At 35.8% G+C, this 22,427-nt stretch overlaps 1 long non-coding RNA gene across 5 annotated transcripts in view; it reads left to right on the forward strand.

Moving 5' to 3' along the window:
- The window catches only part of LOC110401034, a 363,261-nt gene that overhangs the window by 262,455 nt on the left and 78,379 nt on the right, over window positions 1-22,427 (forward strand). For all 5 annotated transcript variants that reach the window (XR_002440210.1, XR_002440212.1, XR_002440214.1 and 2 more), the window contains exon 5: window positions 13,990-14,128. This is a non-coding gene — a long non-coding RNA (uncharacterized LOC110401034). The remainder of the gene's footprint in view (window positions 1-13,989; window positions 14,129-22,427) is intronic.

Here is a 22,427-nt window from a genome sequence, read left to right on the forward strand (position 1 = left end):
CTGAAACTAAGGCATTTTGTAAGGATAGGCTTTTACATGCTTGCTTAAGTTCAGTAGTATAACTGGCTTATTATGTCTTCTTCCTGATTTTCATCATGAAAATTATTCAATGTCTATTTGCAAAGATGAGAATAGTTCACAGCTAACAGTTACAGATCTATTCGCAGTGCTGGAGCTGGTTTACTCTGTGCTATGTTGTGTGTATGACCGTATTTCAAAAGGTTACGTGGTTTATGTGTTATTTACTTACAGTCCTAGAAACAGCACTGAAATGTTTTAAAGTGGAAAAAAGAATCTGTTTAAAATAGTTATAAAGAGAATATAAAAAAAAATGAACAGTCTATCTCTATTTATCCAAAGGAGAAATAAACAAAAATAGTCTGTCTTATGCCTTCCAGTCCAAAACAGCAAAGCAAAGCTTTTCTGAAATTCTAGTATGTTTAATTTTCAATTATTATTTTTCATTTTTAAAAATAAGATTGTTCCTGCTCATGTCTTGGTCCTGGATTTTGTAAAGTAATGGTACATCATATAACGCTTTGTATATTTTTGAGAAGGAAATATTATTATTTACAAGTCTAGCTTGAGAATTACTTGACACAATATTATTAGAGTAAAATGGGCATTTTCCCTCAATTAGGTGTGCATGTGTCTTTCAGTTAACTTCACCTGAGCTACTAGCAATAAGTATAGAGTGTCATTTAAAAATTTGATCTCTGTGCGAGCTGCTTTCAGAGGTGCCTGCCTGGATTCACTGTCAGTACGGCTTAAAGTCTTCCCAGTGGGCTGCTACAGCTGTTTGTAGGACAGTGCCACAAACAGAAACCACTGAAATAATCCAGGCAATTTATCTTTTATGTTTATTTTTAATCCAGTTCACATCTGAGATTGATTGATCAATCTATCTGTATGTGTATTGAATAGATGTAAGAGGAAGTAGGCATGTGTCTATACATATTTTGTAATATATATTTATGCTTATATGAAATATTCCATGTCAGAAGATGACTATCAGCTTCTACTGAAATACTGAGAACGGGAAAGCCCATCTCAGTATCTCTGGCAAGGCTTGAGGGCTTAAAAGACTCATCTTGTGTGTCTATTACAAAAATTCTCTGAAAATTTTCCAGTAAGATTCATATTTTATAAGGAAATATATTTAGTCATTTTTAACATATCATTTGGCTAGTAGAATCCCTCTGTGTATCATCATTAAAATTAATTCTTTTATAAAACCCCAAAACTAATGTAAATCATCTGCCAGAAGAAAATGACTATTATGTTAACCATTTGTTCTTTGCAACAGCAGAGAAATATCTATCTGAAAAGTGCTGTTTCCAATGTAACTGTTGCTTATTTGCTCTGATAGTATATGGTAGCAAGATTTTAATAGAATCTATAGAAAAAAAAGGTCTAATATGTAGCTTCCCAAGAAGTACTTAATTTACTTTTTAATGAAGTTCATAGCTTAAGAGTTTTTATGATACAGTAGTGCTGGAAGCTGGAACCTGACCACACTTTGGCTTTTCTTTCTTCACGTATTTGCTTTTGTCGTGTCAGTTTTACTCAGTTTTACACTGAAAAGTGAAGATTTTTCTGAACTTTTTTTTTTTTAATCCAGAAGGTCTTATCAGTTGCAAGGCCTAGATTGTGAGTGTGAGCTTTGATGTCAACAGCCCCAGTGCCTTTCTTTTTTTTTTATGTGGGGCATTAAGGTCAATTGCATATTCAGAGTATCTGTTCAGTGCTTTCACTAGAATTTTTCAATAATTAAAATAAACAGAGGTTTTTTAAGTACTTTTTCCTCACTGTTTTAATCTTGGTAGACAAGTGATTCAGACCAAATGTTGCTCTTTCCATGAATTACAGAGATTTCAAAACTCTCTACTGGTGTTCATAGGCCAGCGTAGTGTATCTCAAAAGCAGTACTTTAAGAGGTCACCTAAAGACACATCAGCCAAAGAGACATTTACTGTATATTGTTTTGTGCTGAAGAAAATGATGCACAAATTGCACAAAACTGCAGCTTAAAAATTCTTCTTTCCTGGAAAATGAATTAAGCTCATCCTGACATTTACTGACCAGTGTAACGTGAAGCAAACTGTAAGTCTTTCAGTGTTTCAAAGCTGTTGTGCTCTAATGTAACAACAATTGCTTCATATACTTTGAGTTCAAAAAGATATCAAAATAATTTTAACTAAATTGCCGAATATAAGTCCAGATTTTAAAACTGCATTTGCCCACTTTAAACAGGATTTTTTGTGTGCCATTCACTTAACATGATAAGATAGCTAAATTGAAAAAGAAGTTTCAAAGCAGATGGAAGAGCTGTGTGAGTCGGCAGATACTCTTTTTGCACTTCAAGCTCTCCACGCAAACTCGAATCCTAGCCAGTTTGCCTCCAAAGTCCCCAGTTGGGAAAATAAGATCTTGAAAATATTATGTCTCCTGGTGCTACAGCCAGATATTTTTTAAACTTAGAAAAGATTATCAAGATTCATTTAAATCCTTCAGGAAGATAAAAGAAATGAGGGAAAAAGGAGAAATAGTCACAGATAGGAAAAAAAAGAAAAAGAGAAAGAAAGAAAAGAATAGGAAAAAAATAGAGAGAACAAAGTCAAGAAACAGAGGTGGCATTCCTACTTTTAAAGATAGTTGTGCATGTAGTCAACAGTCTGAAACAAAAGATTTTTTAAAATTACTAGCGCCCTTGCTGCTGGCGATGAGCTTGACCTTTACTTGCTCATATTTCTCCATGCCAAATCTTTTCCAATCTTTGCTGCTACTCCTAGACTTTTGAAAATCACCACATTTCTTACTTTTGTGTATTATAAACCAGTCTAAACAAATACAATTTAAAATCCGTTTACGTGTAACAAGCTGGGAGTCAAACAACCACACTTCCATTAAATAGTACCATTTTCAATAAATAGTGCTTTAGCAGTAAGTACAAGTACTATATTGCTAATAGAAGAAACTATCCATAAATGAATGTGGGGTTAGAATACAGAGAGAGGCTGAAAGATGCAGAATTTAAGACCTGTACTGAGAAAAATTAGAGATGAGTCAGACGTGGAACATTCCACCACAACCCACTATGCTCAGTTTCAATGAGTCAGTCAGAACAAGCACGTGAATGTGCATTCCATGTTTGATTTTGATTTGGCAAAATCCTACTGATGAAGTTTCACAAAGCCAAAACTCTGACCTTCTCAACTTATTTTCCATGAAAAAAAAACCCTGTAGTGTGGAAATACTCTTAAGTCTAGCTTATGCAGGTGAATGTGCAGTTGTAATTTGTAAGGCCGGAAGCCAGGCATGCAACACAGAAGTGGAAGTATCTTCAATAGTTGCGACAACACATTCAGCAACTTAATTGAAAGAAATGCTTTTATTTTTCACTAAAAAACAAGAGCTTTTCAGCTAAACTAATCTGACTGCTCATTCTTTGATACTGTATGAGTGCTCTCTTGCCTGTTGCTGTGAGTTCTACAGAAGTTTCTCCTCAGCCTAAGTCAGTGTTTCGATATTTTGAAGGAATATAGGGGGTTAAAATTATCTTTCTCCACATCTTGGCAGGAGAGTACAAAGAAAGTGGTGTTTGGCTCACATCCCAAGGATGTGCAGTGGCATCAACAGAGAAGGATGCAATGGCAACAGCTTTTAGGACATCAAAAGTGTCTACATCAGAAACAGCAACAGCAGCATGAGCAGACTGTGCTGATGGTGCTTCTTTCTTTCTCTGCCATGGAAAAAAAAAAAGTTATTTTTCTGGCTGCATGAAGGTCCTCTGGGCCATTTCTGCATACAGCAGTTGCCATTAGAAAATTGACATGTGCCAATAGTTATCACAAAGTGGAATCCAAGTTACCACAGATACTTCCAGTTCTAAGTTTCTGGAAAGAGCTGCCTAGTATTGACAGAGATTGCAAAACAACTTTCTGGTTACTAGGTGGGAGCCTCAGTGATCCTGGGTCAGTACAGCTGCAGTTTATGCCATCTAGGGATCTGACCTGATGCTGTATGACCACGGACCCTAACACATCCAGAAGCACAAAGTAGGTCCTTTTTTTGGTCACGACCTGAGAAAAGCTTGGTAGCAGCTAAAGAGTTAAATCTAACACTTTGCTTTAATAAAGGGGCTGTGAAAGGTAAAAATGAAAAGTTGGCTACTAACTTCTAAAATAGATAGGGAATATCCTCTTCCTCTGAAGTTGCCAGTAGAAAAGTAATAACTATTTTGATTTTCATCTTGTTTGAAAATGAATCCCTAAAATCTTGGGAGAGGGTAGTTGTAATTAAAAAATATTTTTTGATTGCTAAATTTTGCCCAGGTCTGGCTGAATAGTTTGGAGATAATTATTTTTGATGAAAGTTTTTGCAAAAATATTTTTTAAATTTAAGGCTATTTTTTGACACATAAAAATAGTTTGATTAACTGTTTTTCTTGAGTTCTTCCATAAAAGTTTATGACTAGCTTTAGCCTACAGGATGCTTAGGTAATGCATAGTGAGACACCCAAGATACCATTGTTTAACTGAGTGTCTTGAGGTAGACTGCATACTCTTACTTTGTAGAAAATAGAAATCAGGCAGTATACTTTAGTCTGGACTTCCTAGATGAGGATCATGAATGTTACTCTTACTTCAATGTATATTAAACTCAGCAAGGAAAAAGAAATGCTTGTCTGAGTCACCTGTGTTTTTATATATAAATGCTATCAACAGCTTTTGTGATCAGACTTGATTTTCTTCAGTGTCCCAAGGTTCAGAAAACTCTGCATACAAACATAGTTAGCTTCATCATGCAATCAACTATCTGTGTTGATAGCCTGGCCTCAATTAAACCAGTGGAAACTAAATAAGAAAACACAGCACTGCGAAGATTATAAAGTAACATTTTGGAAATAGAAAGATAAGCAGTTCTCTGATTACAATATTCAAATGTTTTTCTCCATTACTACAATGATATCTCTTCTACAACACTCGAGCTTCCAAGATTTTTGTCACAATTGAGGAATGAAGTAATAAAACACCTAAAATCAGCACTCTAGTGCTGATCTGCCTGTTATAAAGAGGCCTTTGCAATAATCTGTAGTGTAGTCAGTGGTTGTAGATGAAGTTTTAAAATTAGCAGGCTAATGTGAAACACTCACATATCAGCAAAGTCAAAATATTTTAAGAATCCCGCTAGATGTCATTGGAATCATACATTTTGTATGGCTAACAAGAATTATTTTGACATTATGAATATTTTTGGTAAAAATATATCTGTATTATTTATAAAAGCTTTCAGTGTGTATTATTTGTAGGTCAGAACTGATAGCTGAAGAAGCAAATGCAGTATCAGTGAGCATCCTCAGGGAAAGCTGAGTGTAATAAATATGTATTGGCAACATTTGTGACAAATTTCTGTTACCGGTGTCTTGGTCCATAGGTGTTGTTTTTGGCTCCTCCTCATATACACACACACATACAGACAGGAAGTTCAGGTACTATCTGCAGAAGATATCATACTGACCAACTGGTGAGCATGACCAAAGCCACTTTTTTCTCTCATCTTTTCTCACAGCTTTACTCCCTCCATCTAGACAGAGACAGTCTATTTTCCCCTATTGTCAAAATATTGGCAGGCCTATTTGCTATTTTTGTTTTGTCAAATACCTGTTAGATTAACATAGTAGCAAGTAGACTACAAGTAAATCTTTTCCTTGGACTGCTGGGTTCCCATTTTAAGCCACTTGTACATAAAAAAATTCTAAATCTTTCTACAGAGGCTAAGTGCAAAGCTGTCATTATGAGAGTAATGAATGTTTTTGTATAATTCAATGCCCTTCCAATCTCACCTATTAGTAAAGCAGAAAAGAGAATGGAGATACAATAAGCCTTAGGTTTACATTCAAGTCTGTCCTCAAAGAAATTCTTACAGTATTTAAAAGAAAATACAAGAATTTTAGATGAATAAAACAAAAATAGTTTGTAGCATAGCATCACATCTCAAAAACCTTCCTCAGTGACATCATTAAAGTTCTCTGCAGGTTCAATACAAACGATTCCGTTGCCCTTACCCAGATGAATTATTCTTTCTCAGTTGGTTCTGAGAGAGAAGGGAGCAGGTCTGTCAGCACACAACAGCAGGAACAATAACTTAAGAAAGATCCTATTCATAAGCACTGTGAGTTGAAGAGAGTGAGACTTTGAGGTTTGATGGTATTTTGGTTCAGAAATCAAGAGAAAGCTCTAACCAGTCCAGACATACACTGTAATATGGGCACCTTGTTCATGCGGCAACTGAAGTCACTCGTTGTCAATGCAATTATAGATGATTTAACATGAGAGATGATGTATTTGGATATTCTGTGTATCATTTCATTGTCTGACTTCATTTTTTTTTTTTTCACAAAGAATACTGTGCATGCAGTCCCACTTAGAAAAAAACAGAATCATCTCTGGCTGACCTTTTCCTTACCTACTCTAAAGATACAAGAATTTGACGCAAATATCACATTTGCACTAACCAAATCAACACTAAATGCTCTGTGCTCTGTGAAGTGGATTGAATGTCTTTTTGTAGCTGAATACAGCTTTCTTTGAATTTCTTTTTGGGGCACATTGCTTTTGGCTAGACTGAGCTCAAGTCTAGATGTTTGCCAGGGTATTTGGTGATTCTGAAGTTCCCTCTGCAGACAGTGACTAGTCTGTCCACTTCTAAGCAAACAGAAAATTACAAACAAAAACACAACAGAACACACTACATTAAAACCGTAAAACCATTTAGTCCACTTTGAAATACAAAAAATTACACCTATTTGGCTGCTTCAGTAGCCTTTTTGTGATGTTTGGAGTATGAATGTAAATTTTACAAGATAACCATTTTATGTCCTCAAAATCTGGGTAATATTAACTGAACTCATACAAAGCTCTCTAAGGTTGTTTTACCTTGGGAATTGACTGAAGAAAGAGTGGTGCTTTGTGATTACATATTTCCCAACTTTATACTGATTCATCTAGTGCTCTGTCAGAAGCGGCATTCAAGGACTACTTAGAGTAACACAGGAGCATGCACACTGAACAGCATTTCTTGGGGTAGTAGTGAACCCTAACTGGTGGAGGACAACTTCTAGTTGTCCTTTGGATCAAGGAGATAAGTAGAAGGGTGAAACACTGAATGAAGAAAAATAACCTGGGGAACTGTGATCCTAAATGTATTTGCATTGCTTCAGTATGACTTTGCTATATGTGGTGTAGGAAAGTTTGCCATTTCAGCCAGTGCTAAGAGGGCAGGGCATGGGGAGGTGGGGAAATATTTATCAAATGTGGACCTTTTTTTCTCAGTCAGCACAGATTTGTGCCTGAATGTTTAGATATAACTACCAATGTAAGATTACTTAGTAAATTGATATCAAATATGTACATTTCTCTGTTAGCTATAAAATCACATTGATTCTCCTCAAATGAAATCCAAATGTAATTTTATAGGCCAGGTTATGCTATTAGTTTTAACAATATGTGAGGTCTTAGATTGTTGCCTTGGTCATACTACCATCATAGCTCACTATTAAGGAGATATCCTTATTAGAGACATTTATTTCATACTTTCAAACAGACTGGAAATTAGTGAAACCACCGTTGTGTGGTAAGTCTCCTAGATATTGCTAAAAAATATTATTTAGGCTAAGATTGTATTTTGGTAGCAGATTAGTTAAGCAGGTACCATTATAACTGTGTTGTTTTCAATTCATTTTTTACAGAAGTACCTCACAAAAAGAAAGAGAGAACCTTTGGTTATGTATTCATGTACGTCTAAGCCTACTCTGTATTTCCCAGCAGTGTGAAGAGCTTTACAAATCTTTGCATGTAAAAGTCTAGCTTCCTTAAAGCTTTAATCAGAGTTTTAGCTTGGTCCTTTAAACTGGAATCCTGACATTATAACCAATGCAATATAGCCATAAAATGCAACCAATACACATATCCTGGGCAGCTGCCCTGTCAAACTCTGACCAGACCTTTACATGACCAAAACTGCACACGTCCATTGTAAAGGCTGGCCTGTCATTAGAACGTAGCAAGATCATTGCATGAGGAGCTTCAAGTGTGAGAGCAAACCCAATGAGTTTCATTTTCTACAGAAGAAATAAAATTGCAAATGTCTAGCAAGTGAGATGAAGGCTGTGGAAGCTTCCCCTTAAAAACAATAAGAAGTCAATAGCTAAGATGTATCCCAGCACACTTACATGAGACAGGAGAACGAAAAGGTTTGCAAATAGTAGCATTGGCTATGAGCATTCACAGAATTATTATCTTCTCCTTCCAAAAAATTAAAGAACACTGTGCTTTCAGAAATTTGTTTTGCCCAAGGATGATATTGTGGTGTTTCTCTATTTCTTATGTAAAAGTAATTTAATTGTAGCAGTGTGCACTCACAGTCAACATAGTGAGCATTAAGATGACACAACTTAGTTGGAAGCCTAAAGCACATGAGAAGCAATCATAGGTTACCACTTTGCTTACCCTAATCAAACAGGAATGAGACAGAATAACCACACACACACACACACACACACACACACACACACACACACACACAAGAAAGAGCATAGGTGGCTGTGCTAGACAGGTCTTTAAGCACACTGCTGTGTTCATTGAAGAAGCAGGATTTTTTTAGTGTAAGCACCACTGTGGACTGAGTTGTCTAACTGCATCAGGACCGGTACTGTTTCATGCCCCCAAGGTCAAAAGGCATGTGTAGCTACTGTGTGATTCTCTGCACCTTGTCATGTAGCTCACAGTAGTTGCACTTACGTATCATGTTGGACATTGAAGAAAGTCTCCCCGCTATTTTTAGGAGGTACATTGGACATAGTAAGGTCAACGGGTTGACATAATCATAATTTAAAATTCTCTCTATAACTCCCTAAATTAAAATATATGGCCTAGGTGCAATGAACCCAAATAAGATGCAACATTATTGTTTTGCTCAAAGGCAGGTTTTAAAATGTACTTTCTCAGATCATATTTCTACTATTACATTCTGTGAATGGACAAAATCTCAAAGTATATCTTTAACCACTCTTGATACATTTAAGATACTGGCAATTTTGCGTTACTCTTTGTCATCAACAAAAATAACTCTGTTTTTCACTGCTCTGACACAACTCCAGTTAGGAAAATGCAAGCGTAATGTGATCTTCTATAACACCATATGTGGTACCGGTATCATTACACACAGAACATTTTATATCATATTTTTCCTAATCAAATTCTCATATTTTAACAGTTATTGAGGGTCAGTAACAATTGAAGATGACTGTAATTTTCATTATAAATCTCATACTTTTGTGTTAAGCACATATATTTTTAGCATAATTACATTCTCAAATTATAACCACATTTAGAATTAATATTATATGTTACTGGCTACATTGTGTATTTCACAATGAATATTACATTGTCATTCAGTGTCACATTTATCCAAAGAAAAGGCTAAACAATGCAGAAATGTGTATATTGCTGACAGGGGATAGAAGAAACTATTTATGAAACAGTTAAAATGGAGCAAATGGTGTGGATTCAGAATATTCTGACTGACAGATGGACTGAGCTTCACATTTCCTTAGAGGCATTAGCATAATTAGGCGAAGTTGAGAAATGATTTATACTGTTCAGAAGTCATGGTTCATCTCCTGGTGATCCAAAACCAAGATTAACTTTCATTCTCTTTCTTACTCAAAGCCAAGAAGGCTAATAGAAGAGCAACTTGCTAGTCAGTGACTAATATGAATACTCTTTTATAGGTATTTACACAAATATATATTTGACATTCACTTAGTTGAATACGATCAAGGATTACTTCATGTAAAATTTTCCATCTGGTATATTTTGGGAAATTGGATTGCATTATTTGTTCATCTCTGAAGAATTTCAGTTTTATAGCCAACTCACAGAAGACTGACATGATGCTTGATAAGATATGATAGTAGGAGGTAGGCTGGAGCACTGAGATACCTAGAGCCACTTGAGGAAGCCTGTAGTAAAATAGTTCACATGACTTAACATTTTAATACACTATGAGTTTCTGTGTATAACCCTGCTGTGTGTTAATTCAAGTTCAGTCTGCTTTTCTAAGAGCTGTTATTGTTCCTAGTCCTTTTGAAGAGGATGTATACTGAATATTTCGTCTAAGACACTCCTTTGGTTCATTTGCTAAAAGTATAGAAAGACAAAGCATGCTGCACTACATCAACAAATACACAGAATCCTTACTGTACATAATGGGAATATGGCTACCTGAACCTGACTGTGGGGAGAAACGATGATGATGATGGAGCCGTATGGATTTGAACAGTAGGCACAGAACTACTGAGATCTTAAAGACCAAAAGATATCTTAATCCATCTCATGGAACTGAAGCAGGCTCACACATATATGGACTATCTATGCTTGCTGTTTGCCCAGCCTTTTTATATAAACATTCAGTCAAGCTTGATTCTAGTTTGTCACTAAGTAACTCATTCCAACATTGCCCAGCCCTGATAGCAGCTTTTACAACTACTGACATTAACATAACTAGTAACCATACACTAGAAGATGTGTTGAAATTGGTAGCAAGGCAAATCATGCTGTCTCAACTCATGCTAAGAGAAAGGTGTTTCCAACAGTCAGCTGCTTCATTGGTCTTAATAAAAGTGCCAGGACAGCATCTACCATTTCCCTTAAGTTTACTCAATATAAAGAAATGGAATCATGAGGAAGAAAATTATTGCACTCTAATTCTTGGACTGAAATTCAGTGAACAGTTTTTATAGCTTTGTCTATTTATTTTTCTTTCATGAAATTGCTATCTTTTCAGGGTTGTTTTTTTTTTTTTTTGAGATAACATTTGTAACATTTATTTCATTAAATGGTACAGGAATTTCCATCATTAAGTGTATTATATTTCCTTACCTATCCAAATAGGGATCTAGGTAGATTTTGAACTGCTTATTTATTTTTTATTTATTATTTTTATTTTTAATTTTAAAGTTTCTTTTTTTTCCAGTGACCTTATTGATAACGCGTTAGACTCTTCAATCATGTCTCCATCTTTCTGTATGTAGTGTATATATCCTACAATACGCAAGTGAAGAGATGCCACCTAAGACATACTGAGCAAGAAAAATTCTATGAAAAAGATTGTGAATGATTATCTCAGCCATACTCCCATTTGCCCTAAATACTGTATGTGGTACAACATTCAGATTTGACTTTCTGTTTAAAAACATTTTTATTTTCTATATTAAATGTATACTTGGCATTTCTTAATAAAAACAGCTACAGTGAATGATTTTAACATAGTCAAAGTCCTTATTGTTATTATAACAAAAGTTTTAAATGAACTTGTTTTGAACCATTCCAAACAAACACTACCAAAAAGTATTATTGAAAGAGAGGGATATAGTAAGATATAGAGGCAACAGTGTTCCATCCTTTACCTCAGAAAGAGATTTTTGTAGATTGTTGAACAATGGGAATGATGGATCTGCAGGCTCATCAGGGTTAATGTTGACAATGAGCAATTATTATTTTTGACAAGAATACTAAAGGGTTTCAAGATGACTATTCTAACAGAAAGCAGATTATGACTTCAGTTTTATTACTAACTGTCAAGCATAGTTGTCGAGCATATAAAAGTGTGATACAAAGGAAGATCATTTTATTATAGAAAGAGACAAAGCAGAGATCAAATGGTGACCTTTTTTGTGGGTTTTTTTTTTCAGTTACCCACAGGAAGAAGGAGGCAGAGTCCCCAGTGTTTTAAAAAGGGAAATGGGGGGAGAAAACATCTGGGACAGGACACTTTCCTAAAGAGAAAAAAAAAAAATGCAGCAAAAAGCACAATATGATTTTAATGAAGCCAACATATGTGGATGTCTGTGGGTACTAGTGTGTGACTTCCGTGTCTTTCTTGTAGATACAACAGTGTGATGGTGGGACAGTACTCCACAGCAGCCTTCCAGGGATTAGTTATCTGTCTGACTGATAATCACAGCTACAAGAGATTTTTTTTTGTTGTTGTTTGGTATTTAGTTGCGATATTTTCCTCTCGCCTCTTTGGTATGTGTGGTAATCTTGATCTTAGGGACACAGATCTTTGTCAAAGCAATTATTCAGCCCACACTTCTCTGATGAAAGGTGAAAAATATTTGCTAAAGAGTGCTCCACCTCTCATTTGTTTTATGGGTGCCTGTGACAATAGCTGATAATTTTGCTTTCACTGAGAAATAACATTCTTCTCTCTTGAAAAGGGCTCATGCGTTTATTTATCACATTTACTGAAGGAAAAAAAAAAAAAGCCAATTCTGTCTGTAATGCTTGAACTGAAATAAACCATGACTTCATGGAGGTTTGAATCTAGATCCAAATGTTATTGCTCACCTTACCTCTAGAACGGGTTGAAGTAGAATCCCTTATTAAATAAGACAGCTTTTGCAGATGTTACAAAACAAAGATAAACTTTGCTGCTTTGTTACTTGCTCATCTTATCATTAAGTGGAAAGAAAGTCATCTGCACACTTCTGTGGATGAAACTGAACAAGTAAAAGATGCAGGAAAACAGAGAGGTAGAGCATAGTGTGAAAGAGCAATACAAATTCTTTGAATACATAAATTGACTGAATCTGTTCTGACAGAGAATGTGCTGATATCATTTGATTCTCTACTCTGCTATAGACCCTAGATCTCTTTTAATTTTTTTTTTAATGAAAACAAAAAGTCTACAGAAAGTCCTTTCACATAATTGATGGTTATTATGACATTTAATTTCTTATTTACTTATTTAATCTTCTTTATTTATGACATTATTTCTTAAATAATGTAAAAATAAATTTGCAAAACAAAATGAGGAAACAAAGGTGATGTCTCATTGGCACAAATGTTTACACTGAATCTGAGTTAATATAATGTGTACTGACGATGCCAGATTCTCCATGAATGCTTTCTGGAAAAACAAAAAAAAATCTATTCTCACCATAATTGCATGAAGAAAGTAGAGCAAGTGTACTGTGGTAAAGGCAACATGCCCCAAATTTGTTAATTTAATGCTATTGTTCTCACGTAATACTTTTGTGTGCGTAATACCTCATATTTTGCTCAGTTTCTCTTTTAGATGTTATGCAGGAACTGATCATAGTAGGATCTTTTACATCCATGTGCACACCATGCATAAACTTCTGTTCGTACAGTCTTGGCCCTGAAGAACTAGGGGGATCTGCATACCTAGATTTTTTTTTCATTTATCCTGAGTGATATTGTCGGTTCAGCCTCTGACATAAGTTCAAGCAACACTAGATAATTAGGGCCATTACAGTAGCCTTGATCTCAGAGACTACAGCTGCTGTAAAAAAAAAAAAATTGCACCAATCTTACGTGAGAGGTACTCCAGGAGATGCGCTGCCTGATATTGTTTAAAAGCACTTATGAACAGAGCTTTTATGAAGCTGTCAGCCAATAAATGTCTGTTATTCTCCTTGCATGCTGATCTAGTCCTTCCTTACAAAGGATGCTTAGTGCTGTCCTCTTACAACCTTAGCCTCAACTTCAGTTTGCTTATCCATCTTCTCTGGTAGTTCAAGTGAAAGGATACTACACAACAGGAATATGTAGTATAACCACATTTGCCAATGTTTTAAACTATAGCTTAGAAAGGTTCCACATTTTTTACAGGGTTACATCGTTTCCAAACAGAAAAGCTAGCGGTAAGCAGCTACCTGTTGCCCATTGACCTGCAATCATGAAAAGTGCTTTCGTTACTCAACATGGAATGTGGTGGGACATCTTTTACAGTAGTAATGATTTCTCAGGTCTGAAGAATATCAGTGATAATCTGCTTGAAAGTATTCTGTTGAAACATACAGCATTTTAAACATTTTTTTTTTAACTATGTGGATAAAATTCTTACTATGCAGAAGAGACTTCAGTTGTCACAGTGCCATTTTTCTTGATTTTTTTTTAGGACCGTATAGATGGCTGTCAGCAGGCTTGATTGTGCACAGAGGAAAACATCAAGGACTAGACTGAGTGGATTCAGAAGAGTGCTGTCTGACATTAGGTGAAGGCAGAATCATGGGAAGGTCTGCTTCTATCTCATGCAGGTGAGTGGAGGAAAACTAAACTTTCTCCAAGTAAAATGACATATTTTATTCTGTGGAGGAATAGTGAAAGATACATAAGGCTTTGAGATCGGGCAGGCTCTGTAGAGACTAACTAGAGGTGATTCTGAATTCCTGATGATCCTAAAGCACCCTAGTTACATATTTCCTTCCAAGAAAGCACCCCAAGAAATCCCTCAACTCTAAACTCCGTAGTCTTTTTAACTCTTGCCCCAAAGTACATTTCGTGAAAAGTGATAGAACATTAGATACATATCTTAGATTTTGATACAATTGTGTTTCCTTTCTCCTCCTCTCAGCTTCGATCCATGTGTGTATGCACACACACAGATGCACACACATCTATCTGTCTATATATAGTCTGCAGCGGAAGCTCATGTATAGTGTAAATTCTGGGAATAATTAAGAAAAGGATACTGCATCCTCCAGCAGACGGAATGCATCTTTTTCATTTAAAGCAGTTTTTTTTTTTTCTTTACCACCAACTTGCTGCAATTAGGAGGTTGTTGGAGAGATATCAACTGAGATTTGGGAACTGTTTTCTGGAAATGTTTTGAATTAAAATCTAATTGGTAGCTTTCTTTGATAACTATTTTATTGTTGGGTGCAGCTAAATGGAAATCAACCACAAAGGGAACTAAATTTTGTTTGTCATTAATTTTAACTCAATTTCACAAATGATTTACATATTTGATATTTTCCCTATTTGTTCTGTAACATTCTTTAACTTCAGTTAGAAGCAGTTAGACTGAGACAATGTTGTTTTTTCAATTGTCATTTTAAATTATCTATTTTACCTTAAATATGGGTTTCAACAAAATGGAGAAGAACCCCTGCATGGACCAAAGTTAAACTTGTGGCACTTCATGAAAAACTAGGAAATTAATGGCCCCAAGGATGAAATTTTATTGTTTTTACCTAAGACATCTTTGAGTTTGGGGGCCAATGGAAAACAGGCCTACACTGCAAATATATGATAATAGCAAAGTAAAATGTTGAAAAGGCACAATTACATAGGAATCATGTAAAAGGTCAAGGCTCAGATACATGGTCATCTTTCCCCAGTTTAACATACTATGAGGACATCAAGTGAGCTGTGTCCATTTCTGATCACTAAGCTTAAAGTAAATGTGAGCTAATTCAATGTACAATATGAGAAAGGTGAAAGATAACTGTAAGTATTGGAAAGATTAATGAACAATTTTATAGAGGGAAGATGGGATACAAGAATCAATCATGGCAGAAATGGATTTTTACTAACAATGAGTGCCAAATAACCTGAGCATGCAGGACTTGAGCAAAAGCACACTTGACTGAGCCCAACTGGCTGTATGGACTTTGGACCATGCCCATGGAATGTCAGAGAAAACATCTTCTTGGTGAGGCCAAAATCCTCACAAGGGAGACATAGTTGATACTTTCTGGAATTAATTAATACTGTCATTAGTAGTAGACAGGTATAGAGGGTTTGCTCACTGTGGAAACATAAATATTGAAAGATTTTTCTCTTGAAAACTGAGTGAGCAGGCAAAGTACAGTATCAGTTTCTTTATTTAAGTGTTTGCAACTGAAATACTGTGCTTCTTAGCAGCAAAGAGGAGAATAACATCTTGTTATATCACTGTATGGGAGCCTGGCATCTCCTATCTTCTGATTGATTTAGGAGTAAAACACATTTCACTTTAATGGAGTATAACAACAGCAGTGTTGTGCCGTTTTCATGAGTCCCTAAGCAGAGTACTGCTGCCCAGGGTACTCCACTAATACAGGAAAGCCAGCAGGAAACTGAGATGATACTGTGCACTGCAAAGTTTCTTAAGAAACAAAACCACTACACCTGTACTTTCTCAGTGTTGTGCATGGTGTTGTCTGGAATTCTGCTTATAGTTGTCATTTGTTTCCTGCTGTCATAAACTTTAGGCTCTGCAAGACATTCTTTCATGTTAGTTTCTTTCCCTACTTTATTTGGGCTACTTGAACTGGAGCTCCACTCCAAAAAGTGTTTACATAAAAATGTAATCTTCTCTTAGCAGATGTGCCCACAAGTGCTTACAAAGTCAGAGATGTTACTGGCTTTGGTGATTCAGATATTTCTCAAATTCTTTTTAACAGTGGTTGCATTGCAAGGAGATACTTGTTTTATATATTTTCTATACATTGTCATTATACCAGACTTGTATGCAGGAAACTGAGGCTAACAGTTGACCATGAAAACCCTCTTTTTCTTTTTTTAATACTGATAATGATGCATAAGAGACAAGAGGCTTGGAAATCAAGTACTTTCACTTCTAAAATAAGGAGCTATTATTTGGAAATTGCTGTGAGACTGTAAATACAAGCTATATTCATGTGTTTTTTATACTTCTCAGATGGAAACTGTACGTATCAATGTTCCCTTGCATTAACTTTAAAATATTTGTCCTTTACAAATTATTTTTAAGGATGTTTTAATTAAACTGAAATGAATTTCCTCAAAAAAAAAAAAAAAAAAAAAAAAGAATTCCTTTGATAATCGGTTGTTTTATAAATTCCCCACTGTGAACTTCAGAATTAGGAAGAGCTCAAGAGTGTTGAGATTGGCATTTAAATTGCTTTTTCACATGACTTCTTGTTAATTTTGCCTGCGCTTAGGAAGCATTTTGCTGATATTTCTTGATATCTATCTTGCTTATTCAGTGCCTCTTTTACCATTGTACATAAGTGAGATAATCATAGGTTAGAAAGGCAGTGTTCAAAAGACTCATACTGTCAATGAATATCCAGGCTCTTTGCATTACTTTCTGAGCAGAGCTCTTTGCTTCCAGGAGGGCGTGGTAACAGTTCACCAGTAATTTTTCTTGTGGAAAGGTACCACTTAAATGAAAAAAATTGGGGCTCAGCCTTACCTGTGTTGTAGGAAACCATACAGTGGAGAAAAGGCCACTGGAGATCTACCCATTTTGGAGAGGTTCTCTCTGAGCTTTCTGCCTGCAGACTGCTTTGCAGATTTTGCCATGGCCTATGGTATTAGAACTCTGAGACCATTATGGCCTAAGCATAAAGAATACTGGAAATGGGTAGAAATGCAGAGGAACTAATGGAAAACAAATACCTTTTTAAATAAGCAATATTGCTGTCAGTTTGATCATCAGTGAGAAAGAGAAGGCATTTCTAAACAGTTTGAAAAGGTTTAAAAAAAGCAGTTGTTAGTTAACTTTGGCCATCTGAGCTCTATTCTAGAAATCCGAGTAAGATTCTTTAAGCCACTACTTTATCATTTCACCTTGGATTGTGACAGACAAAATGGGAAGGACATCAGGTTCTGCACAGGTGACAGTTCCATAGTTTCTCAGAAGCTTTAGAAAGGAGTAGAAAGGATTTTGCAGGACTGTATCACTGAAAGCTTTTTAGAAAGAGAAGTTATTCACCAGGACTCCGAAATCACTGCCTGTGAAGGGGGACAAAGCCTCCATGGCAGAACTCCTCCCAAGGCTTGGCAGTAACTGCAGGTTTTGGGGACCTCCAGAGATTATTTCTGTATCCCCCAGGGCAGCATCTTTCCAAAGATAGCTCCGGCCTGCCTTGAGTTTCAGCCGGGCATTGGCTTGCTATCACAGCTGCTTCCACAAGGGTGTGCCAATCAAACAGACTGCATTCTAGTGTATGAGGACACAAAACAGTGCCGGAGTGTATAAAACAGGCAGTTAATCCTGAGTGCTTCTTTGCTCAATCCATTTATGAATGCATATTTGAAAGCAGGTAAAATAATATTGAACATAAACACAACAGAAAAAAAAAATCTGTATCCAGAGAATATTTAAGTGTTTTTAAAAAATCAGTGCAGACCTGCTGGCTTCTTACCTTCTCTTGTTTTAACCTATGACTGATTCATCAGTTGAAGTGTAAAGGAACAGATCTTCTTATGGTAATTGATTCTCAGGGGCTATTAGTGTAAATGTAAATGCTCAACATAGATGTTACGTAGGTGGGTGTTAGAGGGAAAACATAAATTGTCAGTAATATAAAGCAGTCTGTTCATACCGTGGGGTGAAGAAGTGAAGAATGTTAGAAATCAGAGACTCAGAAATGATTCCAAGAGTTGGCTGTGACTGGAGTCTCCCATTGTGAGTAATTATAAGAAACCTACTGTGCAAGAGTCAATTCTGGTCCTTTAGCTCAACAGGCAAGACACTTACCTGAAAATAACAGAGATTTCAGGTGAGATTTGCGAAAGAGCTTCTATGAGTTAAACATCTAGCTGCCAAGGGAGAATGGGCACCTCAGTTTTTAGAGATAACTGAAAATTCTTGGGATTGTACACTTTTCTATAGCACTTGACTAGAATTCCCTTCATTTTTCATAACAACTGTGAATTTTTAACCATGGAGAATAAGAGAACATCATTCCAGCAAATGCCCAAGAGAATATTTTAGTTGAATATTTTAGTTAGAGAATATTTTTAGTTGATTAGCCCAATAAAAATTACAAGATGAACTCCAAAATATTGGATGAAAATAATTTTCAAAAAGCCTGTTGGTTCTTGTCTTACATGTTTTTCACTCTTGCAAGTTTATGATTTCCTGGTTCTCTTTGGAACTCAAGCAGTTTAAAACGTACTTTATTTAAAAAAAAAAAAAAAAAAGATTTTATGTGATCACATGGCTCTATAAATCAGATCTTCCAGGGAAGCAACAAATACATTCTGAGATAAAATTAGGAGACAAAATCATACTGTACTGATTATTCTTCTTAAGATTCTGGAGCATTTAGTCTGCTTTATGAAAAATACGCTGTTTGAGCTTCTCTCTACTGCTGCATCTGCTTTGATTGCAGGAGGGAGTGAAAAGATGTCTCTGACACCTGCCTGTCACTATTGCCCAGTATGAATGTTGCATGTACAGCCTGACATAGACCAAACTTGAATGAATGTGATCAATCCCTGTACTCGGGAATTAGAGGAGGAAACAAGCCCTCAAAACACTTCCCCACCTTGCATAAAATTCACAGTCATCTTGAGAAAGGACCCTAGGCAAAACTTCTAGGCACTACAGGATCAAACCTGTACTTGGTAGAAGACATTTTAGTTCCTTAATAATTGTGAAGTGTCAGTTCCCAGCAGCAAACACATTCTAATATGCTGCCTTTTTATGATGATGTGAGAACCACAAGGAGTCAGGGATTCTAAATTCCTTTCAGATCCTTTATATAAAAAAAAGTCCAGATGTCTCACAAAACATTTAAAAAACTTTATTTGAAAAACGTTTTCTTTCTAAATGAGAATTTATGCAAAGTACAATTAAACATGTTTTTCTAACTAAATATACTCATCTGTATCTTGTGGCAGGGAAAAATAAATATGTAAAAATAAAAACAATCTGAGGCACAAAGTTAATCATGTTGTGCCAGCTTGACTCAGATTCCCTGACAGAGGGACATGCATTCTCTCCTCCTGTAATCTCAGAGTCCTAGATCTGCCATCAGGCCCACGCTCATCAAACTGAGTCCTTAGTCTTGTCTTTGACAGGAAACACTCCTCAAGCTTCTTATGTTCTACTGGTCACAGTTCTAGCAATTAGTAATGCACCAATCCAGGCAATTACATCTGTGAATGTGCTGAGAGAAAATTACCATGTATCCAGCAATTTCAAGGCACAACTGAACAATGATTTCTGTGTAGTTTGGGACATATTGTGCTTTCTTGACATTTTGAGCAAAGTGCTTTTCTAAAACCCAGTCTACTTGAAGGCCCTTATCCTCCTCTTTTAAGGACAGTTACTGTGTTTTCTTTCTCCAGTCCTGCAGGACTTCCCCAAATCTTCCCACATTCTTGAAAATGATCACTTCTATTTCAGAGATTACCTTGACTTGCTCTAAAAACACTTCAAGGTGAATTTTCTAGCAAGTCTTGCTTCCTGAAGTGCACCTAACTCATCTAAATACTTAAACTTATGCTTTACCAGTTAAAGACACACCATATTTGCCTTTATTAAAATGAAAAATCTTAGTTTTGCAACTAATTTGTATGAAAAAGATTGAATCACAGTGTGCAGAAAATGGTCTTGTTTTCATACCGATAAGTCATTTTGCAGCATTTTGATCTTACTTATGCTAAAGAGTTCTTTGATTTCCATATTGCTTTGTTACGGTTCCTCTTTTTCTCTAGACTCTAGTATAAATTGTTGTTTCTCTGGAACCTTTCTCCATCTTCTGAAACGTATATATTACGTGTCAAAAGGACTTGCTTGTGCCCTCCTATTTTGCCGCGGATATTTGGACAATTAAAACAAAACTCTGTCCCCTCTTGTCCTTTCTATGACCATGGTTATCTCTGTTCAAATAAGTGGTATTAATCGTCTTCTTCAGATGAAATAGTCCAGGCTCATCGTGAAATTTTGCCTGTTCTTTTCCAGTTTTACATTTATACAGATATATGTTTGTTCCTTCTTAACTCCAGAACTACAGGAAAAGTGCAATTTTTGGCATATATTGAAATGCCTTTCATTTTTCCTTGCTTCTCCTGTTTGTAACTGTACTATTCTAGACCAGTATTGCCACCCTTTGTTATATTCACCAAAGTCTCTGATTTGCCTGTTAAGTGTCAATTTTATTATGCTGTAAGACTTCTAAGACTTCAGTTTATTCCATATTACTTGGCTTTTGTGTATAAGCGTATTCATTACTCCTTTTTGTCTCTCCCATGATTCACATTTCATTCCAGATGTCACCATTTTTCTAGTGATAGATGGGCTTTTACCATCACCTTATTTCAGGACTTTCTTAAAAATTCCTAACTGGACTAATAGGTCAGTGCTGTTGGAGGAATTGCCTGGATTTTCAGAGCAAACAGTTTGTGGAACGCTTGGCTGTTGCTGATAGCAAAGTCTTGGCATCATTATCTGCGCATCAAGGCGTTCATCTCTTTCCCTATTTATTCTGATATTTAATCATTGAATGAAGAAAAAATTTTATAAACACAGATAAGTTTAATCTGTTCAGGTTCAATTACACATGGTAGCTCAAACAGTAGCGTGGCAAAGAAGCTTGGAGTGGAGAGGGGAATGGAACTTCTTAGGCAAGCTCAGTTAAAAAAGATTTGTAAAGCAGCCTTCAAAACTGCTTCAGGAGGTAGGTATTCCCATTCTTAAGTTCTTCCTGTGATGATAGCTGAAGATACGTAAATGTAATACAGTGAAACTACCCTTTCTACTTGCTAGTGGAATGTCTTATATTTGGGGGTAATGTCTTATATTTGGCCGTATCTGGAAAGCACAGACAGACAGTAGCTTTTGGGTGAACAGAAACAGAAAGATGTTTCTTTTCTTTTGTTGTCATCTATAGTGGTGAGCACATTTCTATAATGAGGCTCAGTTTCAATTTGCAATAGTTTGTTCTCACATTAAAATGTTTCATCTAACAGAGCTATCTGTGCATCTTTTTGTATATTATAATAATGACTGACAAATACAGCGGGAAGTTTCTGTTGAGGCCATTATCTTGATTGTGTCCAAATTTCGAAAGATTCCTTGATCCATCAATGTAATGCTGACTTTTTTTCAGTCTACTGAGTAGCAAACTCTGAATTCGCTGATGCTCATTATGCTGAAAGCGGAATTAATTTCAAGAAAATAGTAGTGTAGGAATATCTGCATGTAACACCAACAGCTGACAGTGGGAAACCGTCTTGTGTATATAGGAAGATTTAAATATGTGTTATCTTTTTAAGATTATTTAATGTAGCATTCTGATGGAAAGCTGCTTTATTTTAACTCTTAAATGCTTCCATTTTTATTAGAGCTGCTCTTATTGTAACAACAGTATTTTTATGTTTGAATCCTGAGAGTGATGTGGAGAGGATGCAGTATAGAAACAAACATGCAGTTTTTAGATTTCAGTTTCTTTATCAATTATCTTTCACCTTGTTGGCATTCATGTCTTGCTGTACAAGCAGACCTTGTACAACTGATGCTTTCTTTTATTGTCTATTGTGCTGTCAAGTCTGGTTTAAAACACAATAATCTCATAGAGACTTACAATTACAAAATTCTTATGAATTCACAAACATGTCAAAGAAGCACAGGTAACAAATTAGCTGAGAATCTCAATAATCTGCACTTACAGTAAATATCCTACTTTCAGAGAAGTCAGATGTCTTTAAAAGTCAACAATTGTTTTGGAAGTACTTTATCAAGTTTATGAAACGCTGCGTCACATTTATGGCTCATAATGTCATGTTAAGTTGTCCAAAGTGCCTGTCAGCTTCCCTTATGAAAAAAAATTAAACATTCCCTTACTAAGTAAGAAG

The sequence above is a fragment of the Numida meleagris genome, chromosome 6, assembly GCF_002078875.1.
Source record: "Numida meleagris isolate 19003 breed g44 Domestic line chromosome 6, NumMel1.0, whole genome shotgun sequence".
Lineage (NCBI taxonomy): Eukaryota > Metazoa > Chordata > Aves > Galliformes > Numididae > Numida > Numida meleagris.